This window comes from Vigna unguiculata, unplaced genomic scaffold (assembly GCF_037176805.1).
Source record: "Vigna unguiculata cultivar grain cowpea cultivar isolate G323 ecotype 2 unplaced genomic scaffold, ASM3717680v1 ptg000133l, whole genome shotgun sequence".
NCBI lineage: Eukaryota > Viridiplantae > Streptophyta > Magnoliopsida > Fabales > Fabaceae > Vigna > Vigna unguiculata.
The window spans coordinates 70,001-84,615 of record NW_028196775.1 but is presented as its reverse complement, the minus strand read 5'-3'; the positions used below and the strand labels follow the sequence as shown (position 1 = coordinate 84,615).

At 34.1% G+C, this 14,615-nt stretch overlaps 5 non-coding genes across 5 annotated transcripts; 2 read left to right on the top strand and 3 right to left on the bottom strand.

Moving 5' to 3' along the window:
• Positions 1-4,384: 4,384 nt before the first annotated feature.
• Positions 4,385-4,455, bottom strand: TRNAG-GCC (transfer RNA glycine (anticodon GCC)). Its single transcript has one exon. It is a non-coding gene; the product is annotated as a tRNA-Gly (tRNA).
• A 5,046-nt stretch (positions 4,456-9,501) lies between these two features.
• On the bottom strand, positions 9,502-9,573 carry TRNAT-GGU (transfer RNA threonine (anticodon GGU)). The gene has a single exon. It is a non-coding gene; the product is annotated as a tRNA-Thr (tRNA).
• A 941-nt stretch (positions 9,574-10,514) lies between these two features.
• TRNAY-GUA (transfer RNA tyrosine (anticodon GUA)) lies at positions 10,515-10,598 on the top strand. Its single transcript has one exon. It is a non-coding gene; the product is annotated as a tRNA-Tyr (tRNA).
• Positions 10,599-11,055: 457 nt separating this feature from the next.
• Positions 11,056-11,129, top strand: TRNAD-GUC (transfer RNA aspartic acid (anticodon GUC)). The gene has a single exon. It is a non-coding gene; the product is annotated as a tRNA-Asp (tRNA).
• Positions 11,130-13,274: 2,145 nt separating this feature from the next.
• TRNAC-GCA (transfer RNA cysteine (anticodon GCA)) lies at positions 13,275-13,345 on the bottom strand. The gene has a single exon. It is a non-coding gene; the product is annotated as a tRNA-Cys (tRNA).
• Between the last annotated feature and the right edge of the window lie 1,270 nt (positions 13,346-14,615).

Sequence of the window (14,615 nt, the reverse complement as noted above, 5' to 3'; positions counted from 1 at the left end):
GGTTTATGGCTGACCGATATTATACACCATCATTTAGCTATTGCAATTCTTTTCTTGATAGCGGGTCACATGTATAGGACCAACTGGGGTATTGGTCACAATATAAAAGACATTTTAGAGGCACATAAAGGTCCATTTACAGGCCAGGGTCATAAAGGTATATATGAGATTCTAACAACGTCATGGCATGCTCAATTATCTATTAATCTAGCTATGTTAGGCTCTTTGACCATTGTTGTAGCTCACCATATGTATTCTATGCCTCCTTATCCATACCTAGCTACTGACTATGGTACACAACTGTCATTGTTTACACATCACATGTGGATTGGTGGATTTCTCATAGTCGGTGCTGCTGCGCATGCAGCGATTTTTATGGTAAGAGATTATGATCCGACTATTCGATACAACGATCTATTAGATCGTGTCCTTAGACATCGTGATTCAATCATATCACATCTTAACTGGGTATGTATCTTTTTAGGTTTTCACAGTTTTGGTTTGTATATTCATAATGATACCATGAGCGCATTAGGGCGCCCTCAAGATATGTTTTCAGATACTGCTATACAATTACAGCCGATCTTTGCTCAATGGATACAAAATACCCACGCTTTAGCACCTGGCACAACAGCCCCAGGTGCAGCAACAAGTACCAGTTTGACTTGGGGAGGTGAAAATTTAGTAGCAGTGGGCGGTAAAGTTGCTTTGTTACCTATTCCTTTAGGAACTGCGGATTTTTTGGTCCATCATATTCATGCATTTACAATTCATGTAACAGTATTGATACTCTTAAAGGGTGTTCTATTTGCTCGTAGTTCACGATTGATACCGGATAAAGCAAATCTAGGTTTTCGTTTCCCTTGTGATGGACCTGGAAGAGGGGGGACATGCCAAGTATCCGCTTGGGATCATGTCTTCTTAGGACTATTTTGGATGTACAATTCAATTTCCGTAGTTATATTCCATTTCAGTTGGAAAATGCAGTCAGATGTTTGGGGTAGTAAAAGTGATCAAGGGATAGTAACTCATATCACAGGAGGAAATTTTGCGCAGAGTTCCATTACCATTAATGGGTGGCTTCGTGATTTCTTATGGGCGCAGGCATCCCAGGTAATTCAGTCTTATGGTTCTTCATTATCTGCATATGGTCTTTTTTTCTTGGGTGCACATTTTGTATGGGCTTTTAGTTTAATGTTTCTATTCAGCGGGCGTGGTTATTGGCAAGAACTTATTGAATCCATTGTTTGGGCTCATAATAAATTAAAAGTTGCTCCTGCTACTCAGCCCAGAGCCTTGAGCATTGTACAAGGACGTGCTGTAGGAGTAACACATTACCTTCTAGGTGGAATTGCCACAACATGGGCATTCTTCTTAGCAAGAATTATTGCAGTAGGATAATAGCTAGGAGGATTTGAAAATCATTATGGCATTAAGATTTCCAAGCTTTAGTCAAGGCTTAGCTCAAGACCCCACTACTCGTCGTATTTGGTTTGGTATTGCTACCGCACATGACTTCGAAAGTCATGATGATATTACTGAGGAACGTCTTTATCAGAATATTTTTGCTTCTCATTTCGGGCAATTAGCAATCATTTTTCTGTGGACTTCCGGGAATCTCTTTCATGTAGCTTGGCAAGGTAATTTTGAGACATGGGTACAGGATCCTTTACATGTAAGACCTATTGCTCATGCAATTTGGGATCCTCATTTTGGTCAACCAGCTGTAGAAGCTTTTACTCGAGGGGGTGCTCTAGGTCCTGTTAATATAGCCTATTCTGGTGTTTATCAGTGGTGGTATACAATCGGTTTACGTACTAATGGGGATCTTTATACTGGAGCTATTTTTCTATTAATACTTTCTATTATATCTTTAATAGCAGGTTGGTTACACCTACAACCAAAATGGAAACCGAGTGTTTCGTGGTTTAAAAATGCCGAATCCCGCCTCAATCATCATTTGTCAGGACTATTCGGAGTAAGTTCCTTGGCTTGGACAGGGCATTTAGTTCATGTTGCTATTCCGGGGTCCAGGGGGGAATCCGTTCGATGGAACAATTTATTAGATATCTTGCCGCACCCCGAGGGATTAGGTCCATTTTTTACAGGTCAGTGGAATCTTTATGCTCAAAACCCAGATTCCAATAATCATATATTTGGTACCCCTCAAGGAGCAGGAACTGCTATTCTAACACTTCTCGGAGGATTTCATCCGCAAACTCAAAGTTTATGGTTAACTGATATTGCACACCATCATTTGGCTATTGCGTTTATTTTTCTAGTTGCTGGCCATATGTATAGAACTAATTTCGGGATTGGTCACAGTATTAAAGATCTTTTAGAAGCACATACTCCTCCGGGGGGTAGATTGGGGCGTGGGCATAAGGGTCTTTATGATACAATCAATAATTCAATTCATTTTCAATTAGGTCTTGCTCTAGCCTCTTTAGGGGTTATTACTTCCTTGGTAGCACAACACATGTACTCTTTACCTGCTTATGCGTTTATAGCGCAAGACTTTACTACTCAAGCTGCCTTATATACTCATCATCAATATATAGCAGGCTTCATTATGACAGGGGCTTTTGCTCATGGAGCTATCTTTTTTATTAGAGATTATAATCCAGAGCAGAATCAAGATAATGTCTTGGCAAGAATGTTAGACCATAAAGAAGCTATCATATCCCACTTAAGTTGGGCTAGCCTCTTTCTGGGGTTCCATACTCTGGGACTTTATGTCCATAACGATGTCATGCTTGCTTTTGGTACTCCGGAGAAACAAATTTTGATTGAACCTATATTTGCCCAATGGATACAATCTGCTCATGGTAAAACTTCCTATGGGTTCGATATACTTTTATCTTCAACGAACAGTCCGGCGTTCAATGCGGGACGAAGCATATGGTTGCCTGGTTGGTTAAACGCTGTAAATGAGAATAGTAATTCTCTATTCTTAACAATAGGGCCTGGAGACTTCTTGGTTCATCATGCTATTGCTCTTGGTTTACATACAACTACTTTGATTTTAGTAAAAGGTGCTTTGGATGCGCGTGGTTCTAAGTTAATGCCTGATAAAAAAGATTTTGGTTATAGTTTTCCTTGTGATGGCCCGGGACGAGGCGGAACTTGTGATATTTCCGCTTGGGACGCATTTTATTTGGCAGTTTTCTGGATGTTAAATACCATTGGATGGGTTACTTTTTATTGGCATTGGAAACACATTACACTATGGCAGGGTAATATTTCACAGTTTAATGAATCTTCTACCTATTTGATGGGATGGTTAAGAGATTATCTATGGTTGAACTCTTCACAACTTATCAATGGATATAACCCTTTTGGTATGAATAGTTTATCAGTCTGGGCATGGATGTTCTTGTTTGGACATCTTGTTTGGGCTACTGGATTTATGTTCTTAATTTCTTGGCGCGGATATTGGCAGGAATTGATTGAAACTTTGGCATGGGCTCATGAACGTACACCTTTGGCTAATTTGATTCGATGGAGAGATAAACCAGTGGCTCTTTCCATTGTGCAAGCAAGATTGGTTGGACTAGCCCACTTTTCCGTAGGTTATATATTTACTTATGCAGCCTTCTTAATTGCCTCTACATCGGGCAAATTCGGTTAATTGAATTCTTTATTATATATATCTGGCAAGAATCTCATTTCCTTCTATAGGGAAGAGAAGCCACTTATACATCTAGGATCCGACTTCTATCATTGATGCTAATAGCAAATTAACCATTATGGCAAGGAAAAGTGTTATTCAGAGGGAAAAGAAGAGACAAAAATTGGAACAGAAATATCATTTGATTCGCCGATCCTCAAAAAAAGAAATAAGCAAAGTTCCGTCGTTAAGTGAGAAATGGGAAATTCATGGAAAATTAGAATCACTACCGCGTAATAGTGCACCTATACGTCTTCATCGACGTTGTTTTTCGACCGGAAGACCGAGAGCTAATTATCGAGACTTTGGATTATCTGGACACATACTTCGGGAAATGGTTCATGCATGTTTCTTGCCGGGTGCAACAAGATCCAGTTGGTAAGGATTTCCAATTATCTTCATTTTTTTCATTTTATTATCAGCGATCATAGGAGGGTCCCTTTACCGTTATGTATAAATGGTTTATTCTATTTATATAGATATGGTAAAGGGACGCATTCCATCTTTGTTTTTGTTCATTAGTTATCAATTCTTTTCTTTATCGCGGAGTAGAGCAACTTGGTAGCTCGCAAGGCTCATAACCTTGAGGTTACGGGTTCAAATCCCGTCTCCGCAACTTTTTGAATTTGATAAAAAAACAAGGTTTCAAGAAGAAGGGCATTATACGCAGTAAATTCTATGGCATTTTTCATACTATGACTATTAAATACATAGGGCGGATAGCGGGAATCGAACCCGCGTCTTCTCCTTGGCAAAGAGAAATTTTACCATTCGACTATATCCGCGTTTTCATTGTACTTGATATGCGATTCTATTTATACAGAGATGGGCCTGATATTCTATATAGGGATATAGGGATAATGAAAAAGAAATTTAGATAATAGATATTGTCTCCCAAATAAAATATTTTCTATTACTATTCATTTTTATCAAGAATTCCCATTTCTATTATTACATTTCTATTATTATATATGGTTTTTTTCTATATATCTATATAATTGAATTGAAATTATCATTCTATCGAATATTTTGATTTACTTTTTTCTTAAAAAAGTAAGTTCCTATTAATAAAAAATTATATTTATCTATATAGAGATACAGATAGATATTCTATATTATTAAATACTAGACGACGTATAAATAGATTTATAGTATTTCATTTGAATATTCTATTCATATCATATTAATATGAATAGAATATTCAAATGAAATTCAAATTTTTATAGTTCATTTTTTCTATTTTATTTCTTTTAGTTTCACAATGTACCACCATATAAGTATAAGATATAAGATTTTTCCAATAGAAGAAGTTTACTCCACTCCCCCTTAGAATGTAATGTGTTATAGTTTTCTTTTTTTTTTTTAGGAACTGATCTATTCCCTTTATGGCTGACAATCCGAAAGAATTCTGAGGGAGGGGTCATTTCATTTTTAATCTAGAATAAAAAGAACTTCAAGAAATGAGAGAATTAAGAATACCCACTAGAAACACTAATCCAATCCATAATGATGTACCGGAAAATAGAACATTTTTGTTATTTGACCAACCTTCAGGAGAAGCAAATACAACAGGTACACTAATCAATAAAATAAATGAAATAGCAATTAATGCAAAAACAGCTAATTGGAAAGCAATAGTCATGTTTCTAATCCTCCAATTTACCAACAAAAGAACTTTACCATTTGATCCCTCAACCCCTGGATGCCTTTCTTAATATTCATTGAAAAAAAAATTTGTAAATGGAAAAACGCAGAAGGGTTTTATCATGAATTCATTGATTTTGTTTATTATCAACCCTTTTGAGGCTTGGATCGAGGATAGTTTTTTTACTTCACAAAAAGGCATGCTGGATTTTGTACCTATATACATACCGATAGAAAACTAAACCAATAAATTCACATTGAATATCTTTCCTATGGGTCGATAAAAGGGTATCAATTCAAATACTCATGGTCTACTCAGTGGAATAAAGATAAAAAAATATATATATTAGCTTTTGGAGAGATGGCTGAGTGGTTGATAGCCCCGGTCTTGAAAACCGGTATAGTTTGAAACAAAGAATTATCGAGGGTTCGAATCCCTCTCTCTCCTTTTTCTCGATGAATAGATTTGTTTATTTTCTTAGTTTCTATCGAATCTTTTTTTCGGACTGGGCTATATATCCTCAACATCCCGAAAAAAAGATTCGATAGAAACTAAGAAAATAGGAAAATAAATTCTTCTTTACGACTCGCTCTACTCAACCAAATATTTATAGTAAAAAAAAGGGATTTCTACTTCATTGGATCTCACGTCTCAATTAAGAGGAGTCATGGAAAGAACAGGTTCAAAATCGCGATCAATTCCTTTTTCAAATCCTGCGGCAGCTGCGCGAGCTCTTCCCGCGTGCCATAAATGGCCTACAAATAGAAAGAATCCTAGAACAAAATGAGAAGTAGCTAACCAACTTCTAGGAGAAACATAATTGACTGCATTAATCTCTGTAGCTACGCCACCCACGGAATTTAATGAACCTAAAGGAGCATGAGTCATATATTCCGCAGAACGACGTTCTTGCCAAGGCTGTATATCTTTTTTCAGTCTACTCAAGTCTAAACCATTAGGACCCCTTAGAGGTTCTAACCAAGGAGCACGCAAATCCCAAAAACGCATAGTTTCTCCGCCAAAAATAACTTCTCCAGTCGGGGAACGCATTAGATATTTACCTAAACCTGTAGGTCCTTGAGCAGATCCTACATTAGCCCCAAGACGTTGGTCTCTAACTAGAAAAGTAAATGCTTGAGCTTGAGAAGCTTCTGGACCAGTGGGCCCATAAAACTCACTAGGATAAGCGGTATTATTAAACCAGACAAAGCAACAAGCAATAAAACCAAAAACAGATAAAGCACCTAAACTATAAGATAAGTAAGCTTCTCCAGACCATACAAGTGCACGCCGAGCCCATGCAAAGGGTTTGGTTAAGATATGCCAGATTCCACCAAGTATACAAATGGAACCCAACCATACATGCCCTCCAATAATATCTTCCAAATCGTCCACACTAACAATCCACCCTTCGCCCCCAAAAGGCGATTTTAATAAATATCCAAATAGAATACTTGGACTAAGGGTCAAATTGGTTATTTTTCTTACATCTCCCCCCCCCGGAGCCCATGTATCATATATACCTCCAAAATAAAGAGCCTTGAATACTAGAAGAAAAGCACCTATACCTAACAAGATTAAGTGAATACCCAAAATTGTAGTCATTTTATTTCTATCTTTCCATACATAACCGAAGAACGGAAAAGATTCTTCAAGAGTCTCAGGTCCCAGAAGTGCATGATAAATACCGCCAAAGCCCAATACTGCAGAGGAAATTAAGTGAAGTACTCCAGACACAAAGTATGGAAAAGTGTCTATAACTTCCCCCCCAGGACCTACTCCCCAACCTAGAGTAGCTAGGTGGGGAAGCAAAATTAAACCTTGTTCATACATGGGCTTCTCGGGTACGAAATGAGCCACTTCAAAAAGGTTCATTGCTCCGGCCCAGAATACTATTAATCCAGCATGGGCTACATGGGCCCCTAATAGTTTACCAGATAAATTGATAAGTCGGGCATTCCCGGCCCACCAAGCGAAACCGGTAGTTTCCTGGTCACGACCAGTTAAAGCTAAAGTTCCATTAAAGAGCGTTTCCACGTGGTAGAACCTCCTCAGGGAATATAAGGTTTTCATGAGGCTGATCTTGAGCTGCCATCCACGCACGAATACCTTCGTTTAAGAGAATATTTTTTGTGTAGAAAGTCTCAAATTCAGGATCTTCCGCTGCGCGGATTTCTTGAGAAACGAAGTCATAAGCACGTAGGTTCAGGGCCAAACCGACTACCCCAAGAGCACTCATCCATAAACCAGTTACTGGTACAAATAACATAAAGAAATGTAACCAACGTTTATTGGAAAAAGCAACCCCAAAGATTTGGGACCAAAAGCGATTAGCAGTAACCATTGAATAAGTTTCTTCAGCTTGGGTTGGGTTAAAAGCACGGAATGTATTTGCGCCATCACCATCTTCAAATAAAGTATTTTCTACGGTTGCACCATGAATAGCGCATAGTAGTGCAGCGCCCAATACACCAGCAACTCCCATCATATGAAATGGGTTTAATGTCCAATTATGAAATCCTTGGAAAAAGAGGATGAATCGAAATATAGCTGCTACACCAAAACTTGGAGCAAAGAACCAACCAGACTGACCCAGTGGATAAATAAGGAATACAGAAACAAAAACAGCAATTGGACCTGAGAATGCGATTGCATTATAAGGTCGCAATTGAACAGATCGAGCAAGTTCAAATTGACGTAACATGAAACCTATTAATCCGAAAGCACCGTGGAGAGCAACAAAAGTCCACAGACCGCCTAACTGACACCAACGGGTAAAATCTCCCTGTGCTTCAGGACCCCACAGTAACAACAAAGAGTGTGCTAAACTATTAGCGGGAGTGGAAACTGCAGCGGTTAAGAAGTTGCAGCCTTCTAAATAAGAACTTGCCAAGCCGTGAGTATACCATGAAGTTACAAAGGTCGTACCTGTAAACCAACCCCCCAAGGCGAAATAGGCGCAAGGAAAGAGTAATAGACCGGACCAACCCACAAAAACGAAACGGTCCCTCCGCAACCAGTCATCCATAATATCAAATAAATCATTTTCATCTTTGGTAAATTTACCAAGAGCTATAGTCATAGCGATCCTCCTATTCAACTACTTCAACCATTTCCCAACACCTCATAGAGCATTTTCAGAGATGGGACGGACCTTGATCATTTATCTCTATTCATTTCTCTCTCTATATATATATAGAATATATAAGTATACTTTCCCTTGTTTTCTAATCGGTTTCGAATAAAAAATCATTTATGGGTCTATTGATATCTAGGGCAAATCCATGAACTCGATGTGGTTATTCCTTATCTATTCTTAAAAATCTTCCAAGTCATCAATCATAAAATCTGCTATGACTCCAAAATCCGATAGAAATTTTTTTTTCAGAACTGTTCAAGAAACAAATGATCCCCTGTTTCACTTCTTATACCTAGCGGATCTTCAGACATATTTCTCTCCTTTCATCAAAGAAACTTATTCTTGAAGTTTGGTTGTGAATTGACTTCTATTTTGTCTAGGAAACTACTGTAGGATCATAGGTTTTCTAAATTTCTATTTCATTTACAGTTTTTTCTTTAGTATTTCATTTTTTTATAAATACTATAATAAAAAGAAAAAACTGTAAATGAAAGTTTTTGTCTCATATATATGAATTGCTGGAAAAATATCGTACACATCGATATGAAAAGAAACTATTTGATATGTGAAGACATAATTTAATGTATTTTTCTATTATTTCTATAAGATTCTATCTAATCTTATAGAAATAATAGAAATTTATGGAAAAAAATATGTTTCATTTTAATTTTAAAAAAACTTGTTTGGTGGAACTTGAAATTCGTATTAAGGCCCTTCTGAGTAAAGAAAAGGCATAACCTTTTTTCTTAGTTCAGAAACAAGAAGATTTCATTGGAAATATTCAGAGATTCTTAGGGAGTCTAAACGAAAAAAGTCTTAAAAAGAAAAAAAATTGTTCGAATTGAATCTTTATCAAATTTGAATATCAGAATAGTAGATATAAATATAATTCAACGGGTTAGGTCCACTTACTTTTTTTTATTTTTCCATTATTGAATTTTACACTTTTTCTTTTTTATTACAAATAGAAACTTTTTCAAAATATCAAGAATCTTTTTATTCTTCCTTCAAATAGAAAGACTATTGCTTTTGAAAAAAAAAGTAAAAAGCCCCTTATCGGATTTGAACCGATGACTTACGCCTTACCATGGCGTTACTCTACCACTGAGTTAAAAGGGCCCTTTTTCTTTCTTTCAATTTCTAAATAAGGAACTAGCATGACTAGTACATATATTTGTTACTGTGTATACTTATTCTATAAATTTATATAAATTATTTCTATAAATTTATATAAATTATATAAATTAAATGATATAAATGGGATTAGAATACATGTACATCAATATCTATTATTTGTATAATGACTCATCAAAGAACAAAAAATTGGATTTACCTAGTGAATAGAATATAGTTAAAAAAAAGAATTGATTAAGATTGGATTTGATCCATATCAAATATATTATTTCAAAATGGATTCTTGAAGTCATTCTAATCATAACACTAAATTCTTTTTATTGATACATAAATGTACTCACAAAATAAAATATTTCATCGAAACATTGATAAAATCGAATCATTGATAAAATGGATTCAATATGTTCTGTCCCTAAACCAAATTTTTATTTTTTTATTGAAAAATTCTATTTTCCAAAGTTTTTTTTCTTAGTATTAGATATAAATCTACCTATCGAATCTTAGTATTAGTAATAAATGATAGAAATGAAGTTTTAACCTCTCGTCCTTTGCAACAAACGAATCATTCCTGTGAAGAATTTTCTCTTTATTGGAACATTACTTCTTTTTTTTTCTTATTATGACTGGAATAAAAAAATTTAGAAATATAAATGATTAATAAAAAATTTCTATGGAATTATGAAAGAACGAAAAATATTTTTTTTTATCGAATCATATCATTATATTGACAATTGCAAAAAACTGTTCATACTATGAACGTAGTATAATGGCGGTCGGGCAAGTATGCCCCCATCGTCTAGTGGTTCAGGACATCTCTCTTTCAAGGAGGCAGCGGGGATTCGACTTCCCCTGGGGGTAGGGTGTTACGAAAGGAAGTTGATCAAAAATTTTCAATAAAAACTGAAATGTATTCTTCCTATTGTGCTGGGTCGATGCCCGAGCGGTTAATGGGGACGGACTGTAAATTCGTTGGCAATATGTCTACGCTGGTTCAAATCCAGCTCGGCCCAAGAATTTGCCGATCCACTATGAAATTCTATAACCCATTTATAGTTCTCTGGAAATGACTGATGTGCTATGATACGGAAGAATCAAAATATTAAACATATCTAAGGTTATTTCTTTTTTTTCTGTATTCCATATTTCTTTCCACAAATTCAAAATCTTGTTAATAATCGGTATTCATGTCAAGATCTGTAAGTAGAAAATATAAGGAAAAATTGAAAAAAAAAATATTTTTTTTTCATTGATTCAATTTTCAATCGATTTGTTAATAGAATAAGAATAAGAAACGGATTACGAGTAATTTGTGTCGATCTCACTAAAGTGGATATCGATATACATATCAATATATAAAAAAATGCGCTTTTTTCATTTACAACAAAAAGGTTCGAATCCGAAATAGAAAAAGAAAAGGTTTGACAGAAACGGTCCGTAAAAATATTTATACAGTACACCCCTTTCCCTGGGATTGTAGTTCAATTGGTCAGAGCACCGCCCTGTCAAGGCGGAAGCTGCGGGTTCGAGCCCCGTCAATCCCGTTGGATATAAATCCAAAAAAATAAAAAATAAATTCCTTTTTTGTGTATTTGTAGGGAATCAAATTGATAAACAAAATTTTATTTGGGGCCCCCCCCTGCTTTTTCATTTGTTTCGCCGAAAAAGGAAGGAAAGGGATTTTGGACTTTCATCAAGAATAAATGTTTTTTTGTTTTATTTAGTATGGATAAAAGATCTTCCTATGTTATACTATTTCATGAGTTGATTTGATAGCTCAGATTTTGTGATTCATGATATTGATCCGATTTGATATCATTGAAATCCAATTTATACCATTGTTGAAAGATTGAACATTTCTATGGGATTAAATCCCGAATTTTTTTTTTAGAAATTTAAGAGAAATAGAACATAATAAAGATTATGGAAGTAAATATTCTCGCATTTATTGCTACTGCACTGTTTATTCTAGTTCCTACTGCTTTTTTACTTATAATTTATGTAAAAACGGTAAGTAAAAGTGACTAATTTCACTGAAATATGATTTCTTCATTTTTATGAATGATTTAAAAAAATGATCGTACAATCAGCGTAATCCAGATAGTAGAAATCAATTTGATTTCTACTATCTGAGAATTGCGTCCAATTTTTTTTTTCAGATTCTTTTTACAAACAATTCCGGTATCTTAGGAAAAAAAGGGGGTAAAAAAACAGGAATGGTTATTACACGGTCCGCCATTTTCCATATATATATATATCTATATAACCAGGTTAAGCGTCAGTTCATCGAAATAGAAATTTTAAGAAAAATTTGATTGGAATAGGAATCCATTTCTTCTTCTTTTTGATTCCCTTGTTTTTCTCAAAATAGGAATATGGGAATAATGAAAATATTTGTTTGATTGAAAGAGTATTTTCAATTCCTATAAGATACATAGAATACATTACACTACTAAAATATAATAGAATCAAGATAGATTTTCTATTTGAACTCAATTAATTAGTATTAGTTTAAATGAAATATTTTCATTCAATAGTTTCGAAATTCAAAAATTCAGGTAGAAATCAACAAGGTTACTTGGATCCCTTAACTCAATTTTTAGTATCCCTATAGCCCACTTCTTCCCCATACTACGAGGGAAAGGGAAAATGAAAAAACTACCATTAAAGCAGCCCAAGCAATACTTACTATATCCATGTAAATTTTGTCTCCTATCTCTATAAATATGAAGGAACTATTTCATTATTTTTTCAAATTTTTTATTCTATTCTTTTTTTTGTATTATTCGCTAAAAATACTATACTATAATAGTGGAATTGCTATTACAGAGTCAAAAAAAGGATTCTGGGCTAACATCATTCACGAAAAACAAGAATTCATTCTATTTATTAGTTATTAGAACATCTAAAAAGTTTTTTTTGATTATTTTTAGTAAAATCATAAAACATTAAACATAAAAAAATTATAGGAAGTTATAAGTCAATGAATGTTACTACCAGGTGGGAATATTAAGATTTCTCTTTTATCATTTCCTTAAGGATTTCATAAAAAAAGAATCAAGACAGATTCATTTGCATACTTATACTCTTCTTTCTATTTGAAATAGTCCCTTAAATGTCTCCCAATTCGTTCTCTAAAATAATTAAAAAAACTTTTTTTCTTTTCTATTCGATTTTAGAATCAAAACTTTTTAATTTTATTAGAATATAGAATATGAAAATCTAAAGAATACTTTTTTTGAATATTACGAAAGCGAATTAGCTAAATTAAAGCTATTAAATAGAATTGATCTAAATAAATAATATTGATAAAATGTGGAAGCACTCATAAACTTTAAATTAGTCTGTATAGAAGGTTTTTCTTCTGCCTTTTCTCTACCTAAAAATGGACTTTCCTATCCGACTTATTCTTAATCCAATCTAATAAAAGACCCAGTCAGGAGACAGACACTACAATAGTTGTGTAGTGAACGAACTATCATTTCTAAATTTATGGATTCCTTTTCACTACTAGAATCTTTCCTTGAATTCGAGACAAAAATATTTACAACATTTTTTAAGCTACTGATGCTTATAATTTCGAATCAAACGCAATTCTCAAGACTCCTTTTCCCTCGCTTGCTTCTGTTGGAAAAAAAGTTTTCTAAAAAAACGTAATATAATCTTTCATTTACAGTTTCTTATCGATCAGGCGACACCCGGATTTGAACTGGGGAAAAAGGATTTGCAGTCCCCCGCCTTACCACTCGGCCATGCCGCCAATAAAAATATAGATATGAAGTTTTTGAGAATACTCCCCCCTTTTCTTTCTATTGAAAAATTGAAAAACAATCTTGAGACAAATCGCAACCGTTAACTATTCTTTTATGAATTATTCTTGAATATTTGAATAGAAATTTTTTTTTCTTAATGAGATCAGAAAATAAAAATTGATACATAACCAATCAATATTGCTTTTTTTTTTAACTTTGTTCATTCTAATTATAACAGCAACTTTCAATATATGTAAACCCTAGAATATCAATTTGATCTGTTACACAGATATTATCTAATCGAGTATCTTATCCATATCTATATAGATATAGAATACCAATACTATACGGTATTTTCAAGAAATTATCGTGCTTATTCTTTTTTTACAATTTTCAATAGAAAATTTGTAAAAATTCACACAACATGTTATGTGTTTGTTATCCTGAACAAATATGACTGCAATAAAGTTAGAGACAGATCTATAGCTGCAGTTAAATATATGCATGTTTCAAAAATACAAGCCTTATTACATTACACATAACATACTCTAATCATATTCTCCCCAATTCTCTCCAAAATACTTCACTTCAAAATATATCTTTTCTTGACAATTTCGAATGGATTTTTTTTTGTATCCAATTGAATTTGAATATGTAATATCATAATAATGATAGAAATGAAATGCATTTTTTTAGATTCCTAAAAAAAATATTGAAATGCCCGTAGAAATTTCCAATCCTTTTTTAGATTAGACTTTCGATTCTATCTGTTTGTTTTGTTGCAAATTCCTTCGAAGTTGAGTATCAAATTCTAATATTTCTTTCTCTTTTCATAATAGGTATTTCATACACTAAGAAATATTTGATACACGGGATTAGGTAAGATTTCATGTAATTCAGTATAAAGAATAGAAATTCCAATATTGCTAAATGGATTCATGTGATTTGATGAAGCATGACAGCAAATCGTGGAATATTTTTCGATAAAATTCACGGGGAAATTGAAAATGCTTGGGAGTGAAAATGAAGAAATGTCTACACTACCTGGATTGAATCAGATACAATTTGAAGGGTTTTGTAGGTTCATTGATCGGGGCTTAACAGAAGGGCTTTTTAAGTTTCCAAAAATTGAGGATACAGATCAAGAAATTGAATTTCAATTATTTGCCGAAACATATCAATTATTAGAACCCTTGATAAACGAAAAAGATGCTGTATATGAATCACTTACATATTCTGCTGAATTATATATATCCGCGGGATTAATTTGGAAAAGTA